This window comes from Thermobia domestica, unplaced genomic scaffold, assembly GCF_964235325.1.
Source record: "Thermobia domestica unplaced genomic scaffold, izTheDome1.hap1.1 HAP1_SCAFFOLD_189, whole genome shotgun sequence".
Classification (NCBI taxonomy): Eukaryota; Metazoa; Arthropoda; class Insecta; order Zygentoma; family Lepismatidae; genus Thermobia; species Thermobia domestica.
Window position 1 is genome coordinate 173092 of NW_027655919.1, and position 21128 is coordinate 194219.

Consider the following 21128-nt stretch of genomic DNA (forward strand, 5'->3'; position numbering starts at 1 on the left):
CTCAATTGGCACACTGAGAAAAATGATTGGGTTGAAACATGATCATGCGGTGTGGTTAAAAAGATTTAAACCAAATTGGGTTTTTTAGGAACGATGGGTGGTCACTTGCAACCCAACTGCATTAACCGTTGGGTCAACAAAATGACTATATGTCACCGTACAGTATTTTAAACCAACACTTGATTCCTACCTGGTTAACGGAAAGTGTCATGATACGTGAAACATATAGTCTAATCGAAGCTGATTTAAGTGGACTATTAAGTACTACAAAAATTACAACACATGTTTGTTATTTATTGTCTATTCAGTCGAAATTATACAGAGTTATATCTTGACAAAGCACGATTACAATAGCAACGTTAGCTCCGGTCCAAGCGGAAGGCTGCGGAAAAAGAAAGTAGCGCCAAAAAGAAAAAAAATCATTGCATCGAAACCACAATGCATGAATAGCAGTGCTGTAATCTTTTTTCCTGTTATTCTTATGTCCTAGCATACAAGAATAACAGATGGCGCCACCGTTACTGTGTAACTATTGTCAGACTGTTCACAAGTTTAAAAAAAACGATTATTTTGGCCAATTACAGGAAACTTAGAACGTTATTGTAGCTTTGCACAAATGTCAAATATACTGCGAAAAACTTTGAAATAACTACTTACTGGCTATGAGAAATGAAAATATCCACAGCCAGTACGTAATTATTTCTGATATACTCGGAAGGCGATATCGTTGGTGTCACTCACTCAGACTTTACAAACAGCAGCCGAACAGCATATTCCAACTACCTATATTACTCCGCATAAACCTAAACTTCCTCCACGATACCTACCTCTCATTACTGCAGCTCGGCGTGCTTACAGAGAATACACACGCAGTCGTAACTTAGAAGCACTTCGCCTCCATAGACAGTATCTGCGCATCACTCACAATTATATCGTTGCATACAAACGCCTTCTCTGGACCAGAACGTGTAACAAACTCAACGAAAACTCACATCCTACCAAATATTGGCGACAGTTCAATCAGCTCATCGGAAAATTTCAACGGACGCCCTACCCATTAGTTGTTAATCAACAAGCACTATCTTCTGATCAAGACAAAGCTAACACATTTGCCCAACACTTTCAAAATATCTTCAGTCCTCTACCTGGTTGGCATACTCCATTACATCTAAACGAAGCAGTCGATAGTCGATCTGACCCAAACTTACCACATTTACAACCTAATCTCAATCACGCCCTGGAGTTAGATCATCCACTTGCAGTACCGATTCAACCTGCTGATATCCAGGCCACACTCCTCAACAAACGAAATTCCGCTCCAGGCTTTGACGCTATTACCTATACACTGATTAAGAACGCCCCTCCTGTTGTCTTCATCATACTAAGTATCATTTATACATTCATACTTCGAACTGGTTTTTTCCCCATAACTTGGAAGTACTCAAAAGTCTTACTTTTTCCAAAGCCTAATAAGCCTCCATCTGACCTCACGTCTTATCGGCCGATACAATTAACATCTACCCTAAGCAAAATTTTGGAACGCATATTAGTTCGCCGCCTCCATGACCATTTGCATAATCACGAGTTACTTCCGTCGCACCAAGCTGGGTTTCGACCTAACTTTAGCATTCTAGATCCCCTGTTACGTCTCAGTACTTCTATATATAACCAATTCAATCGCGGCAATCCATCTAGTCTGGTCACCTTCGATCTAGAAAAGGCGTTCGATAAAGTTTGGCACCAGGGTCTTATATACAAGTTATACTCTTTTCAACTTCCCCGTTCTTACATCAGAGTTATACATTCCTTCCTTACAGCCCGACTTGCCTACATCTCCATCAATGATGCTCTGTCCTTTCCAATCTTTTTGAATTCTGGCGTACCACAGGGATCTTCTCTTTCACCTCTATTATATTTGCTGTACGTATCCGACTTGCCCACTACTCCTAACGTACAACTTTTCCAATTTGCTGATGATACAGCATTTCTGGCTATCGGTCGGACAATTACTTCTATTCAATATAGCCTTCAACTGGCCATTGATGCTTTTGTCGATTGGTGCGACATCTGGCGCTTGGCAATCAATGCTACGAAAACGCAAGCGATCGTTTTCTTACCATCTGGACGACGATCACGGGTCCATCGAAATCCCCAACTGCTACGTCTTCATGTTGATAACAGCCCGGTTACAATTCATAGTACTCTTAAATATCTTGGCGTTGTATTTGACTCCAAGCTCACTTGGATGCCTCATCTTCTTACTGTCATCGAGAAAGCCAAACGCCGACTCAATTTACTAAAGCGCCTAACAGGTACCACGTGGGGTCTAAATTCTTCTCTCCTTCTCAATACATACAAAGTTTTCATGCGCCCAATTCTAACCTATGGTCACACAGCCTGGATATCAGCTCCCTCTAAATATTATCTTAAGTTAGCCATTCTAGAACGCCATGCGTTTCGTTTAGCCTTTCGCATCCGTCTTCCGCATCCGACACGCCTTCTTTATGAACGCATCAATTTTCCTCCACTATTATCACATCTTGAGGCCCTCCGCTCAAACTACGTTCAGAAACGCATTGAAGCTGCTCATCCCATATTCCTGAGCATTCTCCGCAATGACCGAGACCATGACACTCCCGCTGTATATTATCCCACACCTCTTCAGCATCTGATGACCCTTTATCATCTCAACATCGGCCAAGACAACATTGATTCAGAAGTTTATGACATTTATCATCCTGGCACAGTTTCACCACTCATCTATCCATCTCATGCACAGTAAAACCATCCACTAACAGGGCTGCCTTTGTCTCCATCAGTTCCTGCGTCGCCCCAGGAACAGAAGATAACAGCATTTGTCTAACTAACATCACCCATGTGTTGTGGCGTCGTAGCACTTCACCCTCATACCATCCATCATTACCGATCTCATGATTGTCATATACTTAGCTGTTAAAAATCATGCTCTCATAGCTCTTACTGTATTCAACTAACCACTATATGTTTGCTGTATCTATTCATTTCAGGCACCGCAGTTCCAGCAAGATCATAACTTGTATGCCAGCCAGCCAGTCTGGACAAGCACCCACCGCAACTGAGGCTTGTCCTCACACAATTGATGACCCTCCCCATGCAATATGAAATATGAATAAAGTTCCAAATGAATTGATTATTAAATAGCACCTAGACCCTCTAATGATACCTCTGACCTCTTATGCTTTTCTCTCTCTTACCGAAGAAAGGGCGCAACCCTTTGAACGGGTAAACGTAAATAAAAAAAAATCGTTGGTGTCGAACTGGCCACCTGGAATCTCTAACCAGGTAAAAAAAATAGGGTATCCGTAGCTGGCGGAGAAAAATAAGCGAGTCACTGAATTATCCATCCCCATCGCGAACTTCTGAAATACGGTTGGATTACTTGCCTCACTGAGGATTAAGGAAACAACCGTCGAATTGGTTTAAGCCTCTACGGAGGCTAAATTATCTAATTGACTTTGCTGTTGACGATCTTGCAATTCTCTTGGGCTAACGATTTGTTTTTGATATTCTCCTCTTCGGAGGACTATATCACCGAACCTAATTGACGACTTTGGCACCTCCACCGGATACCGATTTTATTAGTGCTTCCTCTTCGGCTTTGGCCCTAGAACTCTCATCCTTATGGCGGACTCTGGCAATGCTTCCGGTCCATCGACTCCATTGAACATTGGCCCACATGGTCGCCAAAAAACGCAACCGCGTATTGTTACCGGCACTACACGGCTAGTACCAACTACCACCACTGTTCCTACCACTTATGCAAACTGTGTCACTACCGGACAACGAATTCGATCCAGATCCCTCTCTGACGGCGAACAAACCTTAGATCCCAAGAAACAACGGCTTACACCAATAACAGATCCTACTGCTACTAATGTCAGCAACAATATGGATTGGGCATCCACTTCCACTGGAAATCAATCAACTTTACACCAAGAAACAATTTATAACTTCCTACTAACTGATTTCGATCCAAAATACGACACAGTGCGCGCTGTCTTTCAACAACTAGTAAAGTATGTTCCTCGTCCAGAAATACGAGAAATCATCAAGACGCGCCGGGGTATCATTCTGAAATCGACAAATCCGAACTTCGCTACACATGTCCGCAACAAAGCTACTTTCGAAATTTTTGGGTTAAAAGCAAAAATATCAACATTAAGTTCCAGCGGACGAAAAACACCACCTCCACCACGGCGTCCTCCAATGTTATCTGTCGTCATACGGGGAGTGGAACCTGAATTCACTGATGAGGAAATTTACTCCGAATTACACCAAGAAGGACTACCTGTCAAGCGTTGTATACGTATCAAGAATAACCAGGGTCCAACATACTTAGTCCGCATTCTTACTGATCAACAACAACTGATCGACCAACTGCTTCTCCACGGTGCCTATATATACCGGCGTCGTTACAAGGTGGAACCATCTCGCACACCAGCACCTCTGCCTGTTAGATGCGAGAAATGCCAACAATACAATTCCCATCCGACATCTGAGTGTCCGAACACCATCAAATGTGGCTACTGTTCACTTGACCATCCCACAAAGAGCTGCCCTAATCTTAAGGAGCCACCACATTGCGTTCGATGTTCTGAGGGACACCCTACCTATAGCTACAAGTGTAAAGCTAAACCTAAACCCGATCCAGCTAAGCCAGAACTCGTTGTACCCATACGCTCTGTTGACACTCCAACACCGCCAGCAAATTCGCTGCGCCATCCAATAACTGTTGAAGACCTATTACGCTTCCTCACTATTTCTCTACAAAATATCCATCCTTTTGATCGCAATCATATCCTGAATCAGATCATGTACGCAGCCAAATTACTGTTTAACCTACAACTTCATGCTACATATTCCGGACCTACAGTTCACTTTCAAATTCAACCACTCGAAGTCTACGTTTAATATGGGTACTTCTGCATACGCTAGAATAATACGTATCATTATGGCTTATAACTTACTTTTTCTTAACATTCGATCAGTCTTAACACACCATGTGCTCTTTACACAACTTCTTCAAGAAGAACAAATTGCAGCCTTTGCACTTAACGAAACGTACCTCGCACCACATTTGAACTGTTACTTTCCGAAATATCACTTGCTCCGACATGATGCTCCATCTGGTCCAAGAGTCTACGGAGGTACAGCTATAGGTGTTAGCCAACGCCTTCCTTATAGAGCAGTCACGGTTCCACTTCCGCTCACACTCCACCTTCCTGAGCATAATGTCACGACTATTTATTTTCGAGGCCGCACTGTTACCTTCGCTACCATATATTTTCGACCAGGCAAACCAATCAACTACGACTTTTTTCGATACATCGATTCTACCTTTCGGCACTACATTATCATGGCGGATCTAAACATTCATAGTCGGTCACAGAGGGACAAAACTAACTTTTTAGACTTTCTTCACACTGAAACAGTTGCTGAGTTCCATGTTCTACCGAAACCTACACGCCCCGTCAGCAATACTACTCCTGATGTTGTCATCACATCAACATCTCTTTCGCAGAGTATTCATATCGATGTGCTTGATTCAATTGGTAGTGATCATGTGCCTATCAAACTTACACTTCACTGTTCTCCTCGCTCTCACTCTAACATACCTCCTCAGAAAGTATTCTGCTACAAACGAGCCAATTGGGAACAATATCGCTCCGATCTGGACACTGCTGTTAATAACTTGCTCATACCTACTACACAATACGATCTTGATCACACAATTGCTAATCTTACTGAATCTATTCAAGAAGCAGCACACCGTTCCATTCCAACAACAGAAGTACAATTACATAAACCAAAATTGCCTCCGCACTATTTACCTTTCATATCCGCTTCTCGTCGAGCACATCGTGAGTATCTCGCTACGGGTAATCTTGAAGAGCTTAGACTTCATCGCCAATACCTTAGAATTACGCACAATTATATTGTTGCCTATAAGAAACGCCATTGGATTCAAACTTGCAACACACTTGCAAGTGAATCACACCCCAGTAAATATTGGCGCAAATTCCATCAACTCACCGGTACAGTATCCCGCACACCATACCCCATTGTTCACAATAATCAGGCAGTGATCACTGATATGGATAAAGCGAATACGTTTGCATCATTTTTTCAAGATATTTTTACACCTCTTCCTGGTTGGCATACACCGCAGCGCCTACAAAATTCAATAAACAGACGTACAGATCCAACATCTGCTTCTCTGCGCCCATCTATCAGCCACTCTTTAGAGCCCAATAATCAACTTACCACTCCGATCCAACCAGATGATATTCGCCAAACATTGCTCCGTAAACGAAACACTGCACCAGGCTTTGATTCTGTTACCTATGTTCTCGTCAGGCAAGCATCACCTGCTTTTCTACTTTTTCTCAGCGCCATATATACTTTCATCCTGCGAACTGGATTTTTTCCAATCGACTGGAAATACTCGAAAGTTCTTCTATTTCCCAAACCTAACAAACCTTCAACTGACGTACAGTCCTATCGCCCTATTCATCTCACCAGTTGCCTTTGCAAAATATTAGAACGCATTCTAGTCCGCCGCTTGCACGCTCATCTTGCAACTCATAATCTACTTCCTATTCATCAAGCCGGTTTTCGACCCCATTTCAGTACAATGGATCAGTTATTACGACTATCTACGGCTATTTATGATCAATACAACACAGGTTTTCCTTCTTGTCTGGTAGCCTTTGATCTAGAAAAAGCTTTCGACAAAGTTTGGCACCCTGGTTTACTGTACAAACTCCATAACTATTTTCTACCATCCTCTTATATCAGATTCATCCATTCTTTCTTACTAGGGCGACTAGCATATATCTCTATTAACGGAACACTTTCTCATCCGATCTTCATCCAATCTGGCGTTCCTCAAGGCTCGTCACTGTCTCCTTTATTATACCTACTGTATGTTGCCGACCTTGTGGTTCCAAACAACATCAACATATTTCAGTTTGCTGACGACACCGCCTTTTTTACGACAGCCCGCACAGTACAATCCATTAGTAAAACTATGCAAACGGCAATTGATGCATTCGTTGACTGGTGCAATGTATGGCGATTAAGTATAAATTCTACCAAAACTCAGGCTATTGTTTTCCTGCCACGTAGACGCCGTTCACGTATCTACAGGAATCCAAGTCGATTAAACCTCCAAGTAGACCATACACCTGTCGTGCCGTCAAATACTCTTACTTATCTTGGTGTCATATTTGACTCCAAACTTACTTGGACCCCACACCTCACCAAGATCATACGCCAAGCGCAAAATCGGCTCAACCTCCTCAAGCGCCTAGTTGGTACAACCTGGGGTTTAAAACCGTTAACAGTACTTCATACATATAAAGCATTTATGTGCAGTACATTAACATACGGTCACACTGCCTGGACATCTGCACCGCCCAAATTCTATCAGAAGTTGGCTATCCTAGAGCGCCATGCTCTACGCCTAGCACATCGCATCCGCTTACCGCATCCGACACGGTTACTTTACGAGCTGATTGACTTTCCACCTTTATTGCACCATCTCGAACAGCTTCGTACACGGTACGTTTGCAAGCGAATTGACCAGCAGCATCCCATGTTACTTGATATCCTACGGTACGATCGGGATCACGACGCACCCTCAGCTTACGTTGATACTCCCCTACAGCACTTCATGACTCTTTATCATTTGCAACTCGATGATGGTGTAGTGGATCCCGAAATCTTTCACATCTACTAACCACGTGAGCTTTCATCATTCATATATCCATCACACGCACCGTAACCACCTATTAACATGGGCTTCCTCTGTCTCCATCAGTTCCTGAATCGCCCCAGGAACAGAACATAACTCGCATTCGTCTGTACTAACAAATACCTTGTGATGTGGCGTATTCACAGAGCACTTCATTTCATCTTCATCTGCTTCTCTCCATATTGCCTCCTGTACCATATTCATTCCAGTTTTGCACTCGTCTTAACTCCGCACTACATGGTAATAAACTTATTATTTTCAACAATATTGCTGTCTCATGCTTATAGTATGCTTGTACTTCATTAGATGTTATTGTCACCCTTCCATCTCCTCTCTGTTTATATGTATTTAATAAATAAATAAATATTATATACTTGTGCACCTCTTAGACCGACCACATTAAATTGCAACCTACATTTTATATAAAGCACTTACCCGAAGAAAGGGCAAAACCCTTTAGCGGGACGACGGACAAAAAAAAAATCGTTGGTGTTCATCCATACTTACTACGAACCTAACTCCTCTTGTAGTTAGTTACTGTGTTAAGCAGTGATCAAGTATTGCAAACGTACTTGTGAGATCAGCGCAGATACCCTACATAGGAGATTGACAGAGAGTCTTCATCTTCTGGAGGGTTTATCTTAAATTTTGAAGGTCATTGCTTGTAATCACAGTCTGACCAACTCTTTTGTCGCTTTGTTAGGGCTACCTGTAGCACTATCTGAGCGGGGTGTTGTTTTCATCACTTTATGCGGTGCATATTTTTATCGCACCATGCATAAGTTACCGGTATTAGTTCAAGGTCCCACACCTAAAGCAGTAGCTGATGCCAAACGCGATCCTCGAACGAATCGACGTACCCGTCAGCTCTCGGAGGGTAGTTTAGAATCGGCTGATAAGCATTCCAGATCTCGCTCTCCTACCTATATTCGTAAGTCGGAAGAATCGGAACCAATGCAGACGGCCGCTGGGGATCCTAGCACATCTACTGTTGGATTACAACCGTCATATGCAGCCACCGTTGCTCGTTCTAAATTGCATTCTTTCCTTCTAACTAACTTCGACCCAAAGTACAGTAACACCCGCCATATCTTTAATCAGTTTATCAAGTATCTTCCAAGGGCCAGTATCCAATAGATAGTTTTCACCAGGGGCGGTGTTATTATTAAATCTCAGGACGAAAATTTTGGCATTACTCTCCGTAATAAGGCCAGTTACGAGATTTTTGGCAAAGCTGCACAACTGTCTAAGCTTCCTGACAAAATCAAGCAAACTCCTCCACCTTCGAGAACACCAATGATGTCCGTAGTTATTCGCGGAGTTTTACCTGAAATAACAGATGATGAGGTGCTTCAGGAGCTAAAAGCAGAGAGAATTGAAGTGACCAAATGTATACGTATCAGAAATAATAACGGTCCAACATATATGGTGAGAGTTCTGACTACTTCTCAATCCTCGATCGATGCCTTGTTACAAGATGGCGCATACATATTTAAGAAACGTCATAGGGTGGAACCTTCCCGAACAAGCCTCCCTCTTCCAATTAGATGTGAAAGGTGCCAGGTGTACAACCAACATATAACGGCTAAGTGTCCAAATGTCGTAAAATGCGGCTACTGTGCTGGCAACCATGATACTAAAGAGTGTCCTAATACGGGAAAACCACCTCTATGCTCGACCTGTTCCAGTGACAAGCATCCAACTTATAGTTATAAATGTAAAGGGAAACCGAATCCAACTCCTAACCACCCGGAGATGACGGTACCGCTACGTACCATAGATTCTAACGTGCCTTTGTCACAGTCTATCACCTCTCCTCTTATTGTGGAAAACTTCCTCCGCTACATAACACTCATATTACAAAATATTTTCCCATTCCAACGTCAACTTATATTAGATCATGTTATTGCAGCAGCCTCCGCTATATTTCAAGTTAACTTGTATGCTACATATTCTGGACCGTACGTTCACTTCCATATTGCTCCCCGAGACACTGCAGTTTAACTCCGTAATTTTGTGTATGAATATGGCTCTGACACTTCTTTTTCTGAACATTCGTTCTTTAGCGCAACACCGAATACTATTTGAGCAGTTACTGCTTGAGGAAAATATCGATTTATTTGTACTAAATGAGACTGCACTTAAACCTGCTACTTATGTCAGATTTCCTCGCTATCAATTTCTTCGCTGCGATTATGCAGACAATAACGCACGAGCCCAAGGTGGCGCTGCAATTGGAGTTCATAATAAACTTACTTATAGATGCAACTCTGTTCCGCAGCATATGCAGTTACCGGAACACCTAGTGACAACAGTTTATCTTCCTCACCTTATATTAACAGTAGCTACAATATACGTTCGACCAGGTCATATCATTCCTCTTGCCTTCTTCACCTATTTGTTTCACCACTTTAAACATCTTGTCATACTAGCCGACGTTAATATTCACAGTCGCTCTGCCCGTGATAAAGCTGAGTTTTTCGATCATATAACTCTTAATTTAAATGGGCATGTCCATCAATTGCCCAAACATACGCGACCAAGCAGTCAGACTACACCCGATGTTGTTATTAGCACTGCCTCTATGGTCGATAAATGTAATATACATGTACTAGATTGTATCGGCAGCGACCATCTTCCGGTGAAAGTCGTTATCAATCATCAGAGACGACAACTATCTGAATCAACTATGAGAACTATCATGTTATACGACAAGGCGAAATGGGATCAGTTTCGTACTGATATAGATGTTGCTCTTGCCTCCTTTGTACCACCGACATCAGAGACCGACCTTAATAATACCGTCCATAGCATTAGCACAGCTATCACCAGTAGCGCGAGGCAAAACATATCAACCTATGCTACCTCCGCAGTACTTGGCTCTCGTCAAAAAGTCTCGCACTTACTTTCGAAAATACGAACAAACACGGAATCCAGAGTATTTGACTCAAGCAAGACGATGGCAAAGGACAGTTCATAACTATATTGTTGCTCATAAACGGCTTACCTGGAGCAAAGCATGCAATCAATTGAACACAGAGTCACATCCCACGAAATACTGGAAAAAATTTAATCTTCTCACTGGACAGACAGTTAGATCATCTTATCCTCTCATACAGGATAATAAATCTCTAGATACAGATCAAGATAAAGCAGACGCTTTAGCCACACATCTTCAGTCAGTATTTACACCCCCGCCTTGCACACACCAATTCAGCCCTAGAGTTTCTGAAGAGGCAATTGCACAATGACTTCAACCTTCCATCCAGCACACTTTAGAAGCGGATAATCCTTTGACTCGTGAAATCACCTCCGCGGAGATACAGTCCATCATCAAGCGTAAACGTAGTACTGTCCCAGGCTTTGACCAAATAACTTACAGATTACTTAAGGAATGTTCGGTCAATTTTTTCATATTTCTAGCATCGATATATACATTTATGCTTAGAATTGGTTTCTATCCTCTTGATTGGAAGGTATCTAAAGTCTGTATGTTTCTGAAACCCAACAAACCACTGCATTCCGTACAGTCCTATCGTCCAATCCAGTTAACTTCCACGTTAGGTAAAGTCTTTGAAAAAATACTCGTATCTCGTTTACACCCATACATTATGGATCTACAACTTCTACCTCTCCATCAAACTAGATTTCGACCTCATTATAGCATAAATGATCAACTACTTCGTCTAACTACCATTATTACCAATCATTATAATAAGTCTCTTCCGTCCTGTCTCGTTTTAATGGATCTGGAAAAAGCTTTTGATCGGATTTGGCATTATGGATTATTTTATAAACTTCTTAAACTGGGTCTTCCTGTTACATACCTCCGAGTCATATTTTCTTTTCTACTCAACCGAATAGCCTATGTCAGCATAAACAACTCATTATCACATCCAGTCTTCCCATACACAGGAGTACCGCAAGGCTCTAGTCTATCTCCTCTTTTGTACATACTCTATGCTTCCGATTTACCATCTCCATCACCGAACACTTATCTCTTTCAATATGTGATGATACAGCTTTTCTTACACTGGGAAACACGATACAGCAGATTAATACAAACTTACAGACAACAATTACTAGCTTTCTGAATTGGTGTAGTAAATGGAGACTTTCAGTTAATGAAGACAAAACACAATCACTTGTTATTTTACCTCCTAAATGCCGCAGCAAAGTTAGACGAAATCCAAATTTACTACAGATACGTGTGGGAGATCACTTTCTTCAACCAGCTAAAACTGTAACATACTTAGGAATCATTTTTGACAATAAGTTGCGATGGACACTCCACCTTCAGAAACTTGTTATCAAAGCAAAGAACCGCTTACAACTTCTTCGTCGTCTTGTTGGCCAGACCTGGGGTCTAAATTCCAAATTATTGCTTAACACATACAAAGCATTTATGCGGAGTATACTTACATTTGGACACATAGCCTGGTGTTCAGCGCCTCCGAAATTTTACAATAAACTTGAAATTCTAGAGAGACATGCCATTCGTCTTGCATTTAGGATCAAACTTCCGTATCATAATACTGACTTGTATGAAAAAATTACCTTTCCTCCGCTTGTTCAACACATAGCACAATTGCGTCATAAGTTCATAACTACCAGTCTCCATGATCGTAAAGATATCTTTCTTGACACCATATTTACTGATTTACAAGAATCTCAATCTAAATACTGCTATACACCACTCAGAGTTTTGCTTTCCATATACATCCGCACCCTTCCAGCAGATCACCACCATGCCATCTTTTTCCGTCACCAACTCATCCGTCAACATCTGCCACATCTTTTTCCATCATAGCACTTGTCTCTCTACAACACTAATCTGGGCTTACCCCATGTTTCTCATCAGTCCTGAGACGCCCCAGGACAGAAGATTAATCTGCATTTGTTTGAACTAACATCTATATGTTGTGTTGTGGCGTTACGAGCACCTCACTCATCATCATTTATCCATTTATGCATTTTCTACGTTATTCATTAGTTTCAGTTTTTTTCCCGCACCTTTTGTTATCTTTTTCTATGTGCACCTTTCATTACTAGTTTGTTATTATTGATATATTATTATTGTTATTGTTGTTTAATATCTTTATTTTTTGATATTTGTTAGTGTATAATAACAATGATTATTTCACAGCTCCTTAACCAACTATGAGTTTAATAAAGAATAATTGATGCTCCCATACCCCTGGCCAAGAGAGAGGGCGAAACCCTCTAGTGGCCGTTTCTTTACACCCATTGATTCCAAGTTCTTCAGCTATCAACAAATGTTTTTACTTAAATTGATGCCCATCACCTTCCAACTCAATAAATAAAGTTCTGTTACTACGCACCACTCAAAAAAAAAAAAAAAAAAACGTTGGTGTTACCTTGGAGTATACCTGGATGTGTCAAAAGCATTTGATAAAGCCTGGTTAGCTGGATTATTATATAAGCTATACACTCAAGGTTTTCCGGATCGTTTTCTGCATTTACTTCATTCTTATCTCATTGGCAGAACCTTTCATGTGTCGGTTGATGGTGTCAAATCCTCGTCTAGGCCAATTAAAGCAGGTGTCCCACAAGGCGCTGTACTTTCACCGCTTTTATATAAGCTCTATACAGCAGATCTTCCAACTTCACCAAACTGCTTTTTCGCAACGTATGCCGATGATACCGCCTTTTTCACAACAAGTAGTTCACTTGCACAGTGCTACATCTATATGCAACGTCAACTAGACAGATTTCAGGAATGGGCCAGGCGCTGGAGAATTAAAGTAAATGCCGACGAAAGTTGCGCTGTCATCCACAGTAGAAGACGCACCCGCGCCCCTCGAACTCTAATATATGAGAACGCACACATTCCTCACGCCACGTATGCGAAATATTTGGGTGTGACATTAGATCAGGGGCTCACGTTAGCCCCACACATCAAAGATATAAAGCAACGAGCATTACGGAAAATCTCGGCATTGTACCCCATTTTTCACTGCAGTTCAATCTCTCATGAGGTCCGCGTGCACATTTTCAAGATGATAGTCCTGTCCACACTTTCTTATGCATGTCCTGCCTGGCAACATGCTTCTAATAGCCATATTCAAACACTCGAAAGTGTGCAAACGAGAGCCGGTCGCATCATCACTGGTCACGACAGATATACTCGCAACAGCCAAATTCTGGAAGATTTAGAGCTGCCTCCTGTTAGAGAAGTTCTACGGCATCTCCATCATAAGTTCTGGCATACTTTACCAAGACATGTTAATCCAGCTATAGCCACCATCGGCACCGAATGCGCTCTACGGAATGTTCATCGCACGCCACGCCTTTAATATCTTTCCATAGCCCGTAATAACATTATCAGCTACTCTGCGACCGTTGCAGATGTAGACTTCCAGACATAATAAAACAATAGTAATACCCAACTAGCCACCTGCACATCTATATATATTCTTTATGCCATCTTACTCATGGAGTCAGGGGCTTCGGCCCGATACTCTTCACACAACTTGAACATTACCGTGACCGTGACCGTGACCGTGGTGTTAAATAAAATTCCAAGTAACACGATAAAGTGGTAATCACTTTATATTGTGTAGTGTTAGGTCACCTAGGTAACCAACGTATGGTTTGTTAAATCCCGTAACGGTTAATGTGATATTTACTCTTTTAACCCATTATTTCGTCATGTTTTAACTCAACCATGGTCAATTTTATCTCATTGGTGGGTTATTTACACTCCCCTTCTCCAAGCGACCCCACACTGTGGTCATTTCTTACCCCATGTTTATTTACTTTTAACTACACGTTTGGTCAAACGCATTATCGGGTTAATGGAATTTACACTTTGTTGGGTCATATTGTACACCAAGTTGGGTTAAATGTATTAACCGGTTAAGCGATTTTAAACCAATTGGGTCGTTGGGTTGGACTCCTATATTTAACTACACGTTGGGTTGAATTTATTTCAACCCAATTTAACTAAACGCTTTGACCCTATTTGGGTCGGAGCAGTTTTAGCCACGTGGTTGGGTTTAAATATGCACCAATAGGGTCAATTTCAACCCAATCATTTTTCTCAGTGCAACGTTGGATCTACATCGCTTTGTCGACCACTTGCCAACAAACTCAATTGCGAATGTTGGCTCTATGTTCCATCAAACACAATGGCCACGTAGCTCCTACGAAAGGAGTAAAATTGTGATTGAGAATCAGAGGCCAAAATTATTGGACAAATAACGGCAAATTGTTGATTGGCGAACGTACTTTAGATTACGTTTAGCCAACGTATTTTAATGTTAATTATCTCATTTACCAATTATCAACTATGTCGAGAATTAGCCCACGTTGAAGACCTACCAAGTGTGCTGATAGAGTATTTATCTTTCATCTATAACTATACACAGAAGCACACTCACAACTTGCATTAAAAGGATGGGTACCCAATTTTCAAATTAACAATCGACTATACATATTTTAAACAAACAAACAAAAAATGAATCTAAAGCGAAAATAGGTACCTGGAATTTGAAGCTGTTTAATGTGAACAATTTACTGTTACCACATATTTATTTACAGGTTCTATACATCTTAACAGTTTATACAATACATTACATACATGAATACATGTAGGAAATGATTTCTTAATCCTTATCATATCTCCATGACGAATTCATGTAGTTTTATAGGTTACTGATTAGAAATAGATATCTATATTCTACAAGGTCAATTATTATAAGTAAACACGATAAATCTCTCGTTTTCTGTAGGAAAGAGAAATGTCTGCAACTCTGATTTATACAGATAAAATTCAATATAGATTCAGAAAAATGGTCCAAGGAGAAGACATGCACACATCTCCCATATCTATATACTGGTTAGTATGAACATATTTTATCAAACCAGAATTCTAGACCTAAAGTGCTAATCGTCTAATGTATAATAATAATAATAATAATAATAATAATAATAATAATAATAATAATAATAATAATAATAATAATAATAATAATAATAATAATAAATCAACAACGTATGGATAAAAGCTCAAATCTTTCAGGAAAATGTTATCAAAGGTCAGTTACGTTTATTCATATTGAGAAACAGGCCTACAATATTTTCTCTTATCCAGTGACTTTCTTCTTTAATGAATTTTGATGAGGTTCATTTCGTAACATTAAAACTTAACTTTATGTCCAGCGCCGCAGGAACAAAGGCTCGTCATTGGACTCTGCTCCCCAACAATCTAATCCTATCAAGAATGCTATTGTAGGGCGACATTTGAAGAGGGCAGGGGGATGCTTGAGTTTGAGAAATATGTGTATGTTTAATCAATTGAGCATTGACTAATATACTAATAAAAAAACAAAACTTTTATTTCGGTAAGAATCCTTTCCCCCTTCCCCTTAACCAAAGTTGAAATGACGCTGTAATGCCGTTGCTCGCCTCATTGATATGCTAAGGGTTGCGGTGGCTTAGTGGTAGAGCGATTACTTCCGGTACATGGGGTCCCTGGTTCGATCCCATCTCGCGCCGTGTGGATTTTGTGTTGAACAAATACCGTGCTCGTAGGTTTTCTAGGGGTTCTCCCGTTTCCTCCCATTTTCTTCATTCCAGCATTTCATTCATTTCTCATCATCACAGTCCCCTTTAGCCTAACCGGCATAAACGTGAGACTTAAAACTCAAATGTTTCATTTTCATTGATATGCTGCTGTATATTATCATCCTATTTCCTACTTAAAGATCTCTTACCATAGGCTAACCAACTGCAATTCTATACAAAAGGTCCGTTACAATCTTCTACACTCATATTTATCGAACATGTCCTCCGTAGTTACGGTAGATTGGTTATTTCCCATCAATTCTTCCAGCATCATTCACTTGCTTTAATCATCCTTTTCCCTTAGCCTAAAGGACATAATTCAACTGAAAGATTTTTTTTTATCAAAATGGATAATTATTTATGAAATGGCCGTAATTCGAGATGCTTTGAAATCTATTGAAACGCTTAGCTTATTTTTCCAAGGAAGATCAGCATTCATCATTAGATATATGCACAAGATTGAAACAACTATACAAGTATCGCAAACCCTCTAAACTGAAGGTATTAGAACCCTGATGGACTTCATTTGCCAGTTGGAAGAGAATGGTACCTTTCATGATATTCCAATAGTGAGACCACCAGAAGAGTTTCTTCATAGATATGAACGGATAAGACTAGAGTTTCTTCAAAGCTTAGTGGACAACAAATCTCGCTTTACTCAGAAATGTTTCAACGGAGCTGTAATGACGATAGAATCATACTGGCACTGAGAATCAATAAAGAAAATGTTGAATGGTGACCAGAAAGTTCTTGAAATTTCAGAAAAATTGAAATTTTCTTCTGACAAGTAATCCAAAATTTTGCAGAAGTTTCGGGAGCACAAGGTGCAACCTGGCTACGTAGGACAAAATTTATCGAATCTGTACTTAAGACTCAGTGTTCCTCCAATCTGTTTAGCGGAATGTGAAAGAGGTTCTCAAGCTTGAACGCTCTCATTATACTGAATCTAGGAATCCTTTATGTGCTAAAACACTAGTATATCTGATTTTTGTGAATATTAATAGATGGCACGTTTCATCATTCAATGCTGAAAATAATCCGGCTAATTGATTAAATGTGGTCAGCATTCTACGATTGACAAACTCTCTGTCAAAGAGTCAACACTAAGCAGTCTCCCATAGCTTCCCTCTTTTGAGTTAAAAACTGATATTTATGAAGGTTTATGTTCAATATATAGAGTTCTGAGTTATTAAAATGCATTTAAAATATCGAATTGTTTTCTACTCTTTCTGCTCAAATATATTTAAACGACATAAGACATATCTATCGTCCTTAATTTCTTGTTTAAGATTACCCTTGTTTTCGTTCCTACTTTCCTATATAGTTGTATTTATACAAAAACAATTTACATGCTAATTCTACAAATTCTAGAACCAAGTAAATATAAGGTATTGTATATGAAATTCTCAAAGACAGTTATAATAATGTTTATCAAATAGTCTCAAAGAAAATGAGCTCCTTTATGGCTAAGCGGTTAGCGTTCGCGCCTTTGGCGTGGGAGACCTGGGTTCGATTCCCGGGAAGAGCACATGTGGTTCGGATTCCACGTTAATCAGTTCCGTCTAATGTAGCCTTGCTGCTGAAACGGACGTTAATCTCAAAATCAATTCAACTCTCGAAGAAAATATTCATTTTCTATTTGACACAGGGTTGGGAGGGCTGCAATTGGTAAATTGTTATGTGTCAGCTCAAGATTCAAGATTCCTCCCTCTGGAAAATTCGTAAATAAAACACTGGTTGAATCTACTACTTAAAAGCTTAATAAACATTTTTTCATCTTGCAATGTTGCTATTTTGTTTAACATCCCCCTTCGCTGTACTTCGTTCTGTGGCCTTGGGAAGATTATCGAGTGACGCTCATTCCGTATCAGTTAAGGAAAATATCTTTTCTTAATGAACCGTCAACAGCCTTGGAAACGTGATAGTTCACAGCACAGAGGATAGGAAAAGATGCATAGTGTCTCAGGAAATGCGTCTTGACTAATGATACACAACGTCACATGTTTTACTTGAGCTTTGTATCTACGGAATTCTTGCCATATTCACTTTATGAAATTTATATTCGATGCAATGACAAAATGTCACAGTACCGATAGCTACACGTTTTAGATACCAATCTCAAAAAAAAAAAAAAAAAAAAAAAAAAAAAAAACCTATTAACATTCACAAATCTTGATTATAAATATACACTACATTTAGTTAATGTTTAATGGGATTGTTCAATGTATTTTTCCTTAATTCTTGTTCTAAAAACAGTTACTGATTTATTTACAAAAAACTTTAACGAAGTCTAAACCTTAACTTTGACGGGCAATAATTCGAGAATCAAAGATCTACCCAAGAGAATATTTCACATCGGTACTAAGCAAATTGAGATCTATCTCCATCTTAAGTTTGGTCAAAATCTGATTGTGAGTCCTGTAGATTGCCTATGATATGAATTGCTCTTGTAAATGTGATTGATTTTCTTTGAGAAAAATCTATTTAAGGATGGAAATATTGGTTCAACATTTTGTTTTCAGGGGCCGCGGTGGCTCAATGGTAGAGCGTTCACCTCTGGTGCTTGGGGTACCGGGTTCGATCCTAGCACCCGCAAAGTGAACTTTGTGGTGGACAAACACCGTGTGCGTGGGTTTTCTCGGGGGGTTCTCCCGTTTCCTCCCACTTTCTTCATTCCACCATTTCATTCATCACTCATCATCACCGTCTCCTTTAGCCTAACCGGCATAAGCGTGGGACGTAAAACTCAAAGATTTCATTTCATTTTGTTTTGTTTTGTTTTCATCGTCCTAGTGGGTGTTTTGCCCTCATTTCCTGGTATATACATACTTTATACAATAATAATAATACCTCTCATATGAATAGTGACTATTGAGCGTGGGTTTCTTATACAAGGTCCCGCGGTGGAAGAGATCCTACTTCAAATTGTAAGTGTTGCTTCACTCCTAACAAAGAGCCTAAATTCAATAAATAATAATAATAATAATAATAATAATAATAATAATAATAATAATAATAATAATAATAATAATAATAATAATAATAATTCAATTTTCTGAACTCCCTGAATAGACATATGAATTGTTTTCAGTTTAACGTCCCACAATTATGTCCTTTAGGCTAAGGGAAGCGAATGATTAAGGTGAGTGGTGATAAAAGATTCGGTGGAATGAGAATGTGGTAGAAAACGGGGCTACCCGAAGAAAGCCCACGAATACGATATTGTCACCACAAACTTATCTGGTCGGGGGTCGAACCAAGGATCCCACACACTAAAGCTAGGCGGTCTATCACTGAGACATTGTGTCAAGGTTACCAGAAAGGAACATTGTACCCCCTGAATGGAAATATGAAAAATGTAAGCATGTACATGAATTGCGTACCGTATTAATTTAACATATAACTTAAGATGAACACTTAATTAGAAATTATATTATCTGTACTTTTAGCGAAAATCGCACAACGGCTTCTGAATAAAGGAATGATTACCATCATCAAACGCCGAATTGATTTTTGCATTTAAAGGGCACCACCAGAAATTCATCGCCAACCTGTTCATGTGTTCGGTAGTTATGTCATGTCAGGGAAATTTGTGTGGGGGTTTGGTGCAAGACACGCAATGGACTAGTTGGTCAAGCATGGAAATACATATCTCACTTCGAATGGTCCTCGAACCATCGGAAAAGCAACTTGGCTGTATGATCCAATGCGGAAGTTCAGCAAGGTGTCATGACATGGCTTCAGGGACATGTCTGAATTCTTGATGTAGCGTTGAAACAAATCGTTACACAAGAACGGTGACTTTGAGTATGTGTCAGTGTCCTATTTTTGCCTGAGCTTTTGTTGCTTTACAGTTTGAATAACCCTTTTAAATTATTTTTAACTCCATATATTTTATATGATAGAAACAGCTACAACTTTTAACATCCCTTAAGAATAAAAGTCCAAAATGAAACTTCACAAGACTAACATTTTGATTATAGTCTAGGCTTCTATTTTTTAAAATGTAAATGATGCTTGTGATCTTCATAAACTGAATCCTGAAAAATGAATAATCAGCTCGAACCCCTCGAATTCTATGGCTTCTTTTCATATAAAATAAACGCCAAGGAGAGTGTTCCTTCTGAGCATCATATAATGTATTCAGAGCACAAGAGAATCAAGTTCAATTACCAAAAGTGTGAGGAAAAGAGACATAAAATTTGTACGGTGCGTTTAAGTACATGGAAAAGTTATTTTTTAACATTTAAGACTTGTTTCGAATCATTGAACATGAATCTTTAAGCTCTGAAAAGAGATTCAGATAAAAATCTTGGATCCAAAAGATGAAATATGGATCCAAAATGACCAAAAATGGACTTGATTATCTTGTGCACTGAACGCGCCTTATGTGTCTGTACTTAAAATGAGTACCCTTTAATTTTGAAGCATCGATAGAGGACGAAGATTTCCCCGCAGAACCGGGAATGGGACTCACGATTGTGTGTAAAATGCATGAATCATTGGTGAATGGAACCTTATTTTCTCTGATATCTCCAAACTTATGAAGCATCCTTGTTGCCGCCACTGCTTGTATTGATGGAAGTACATTTAAAGAACTGGTTCAAGTATTTAAAAGTGGTTTATTTCTAATGTTACGTGAAAGTTGCCAAATCACACAATGCAGTTTCTTGTCTTGTGGGCCCATCTTTCTTCTTTTATTGTTGATGTTGGTAAAGAGTACGAGTTATTGTTGCCAAAAAGG

General features: G+C 39.8%; 1 protein-coding gene across 3 annotated transcripts in view; it reads left to right on the plus strand.

The window, feature by feature from the left end:
- Positions 1 to 21128, plus strand: part of LOC145676515 (uncharacterized) — a 139093-nt gene that overhangs the window by 18029 nt on the left and 99936 nt on the right. Inside the window, exon 2 of one of the 3 annotated variants that reach the window (XM_081747338.1) lies at positions 15550 to 15656. The exons of the other annotated variants lie outside the window; for them this stretch is intronic. The gene's annotated coding sequence lies outside the window, so the exon portion shown is untranslated. The remainder of the gene's footprint in view (positions 1 to 15549; positions 15657 to 21128) is intronic. 3 annotated transcript variants of the gene reach the window in all.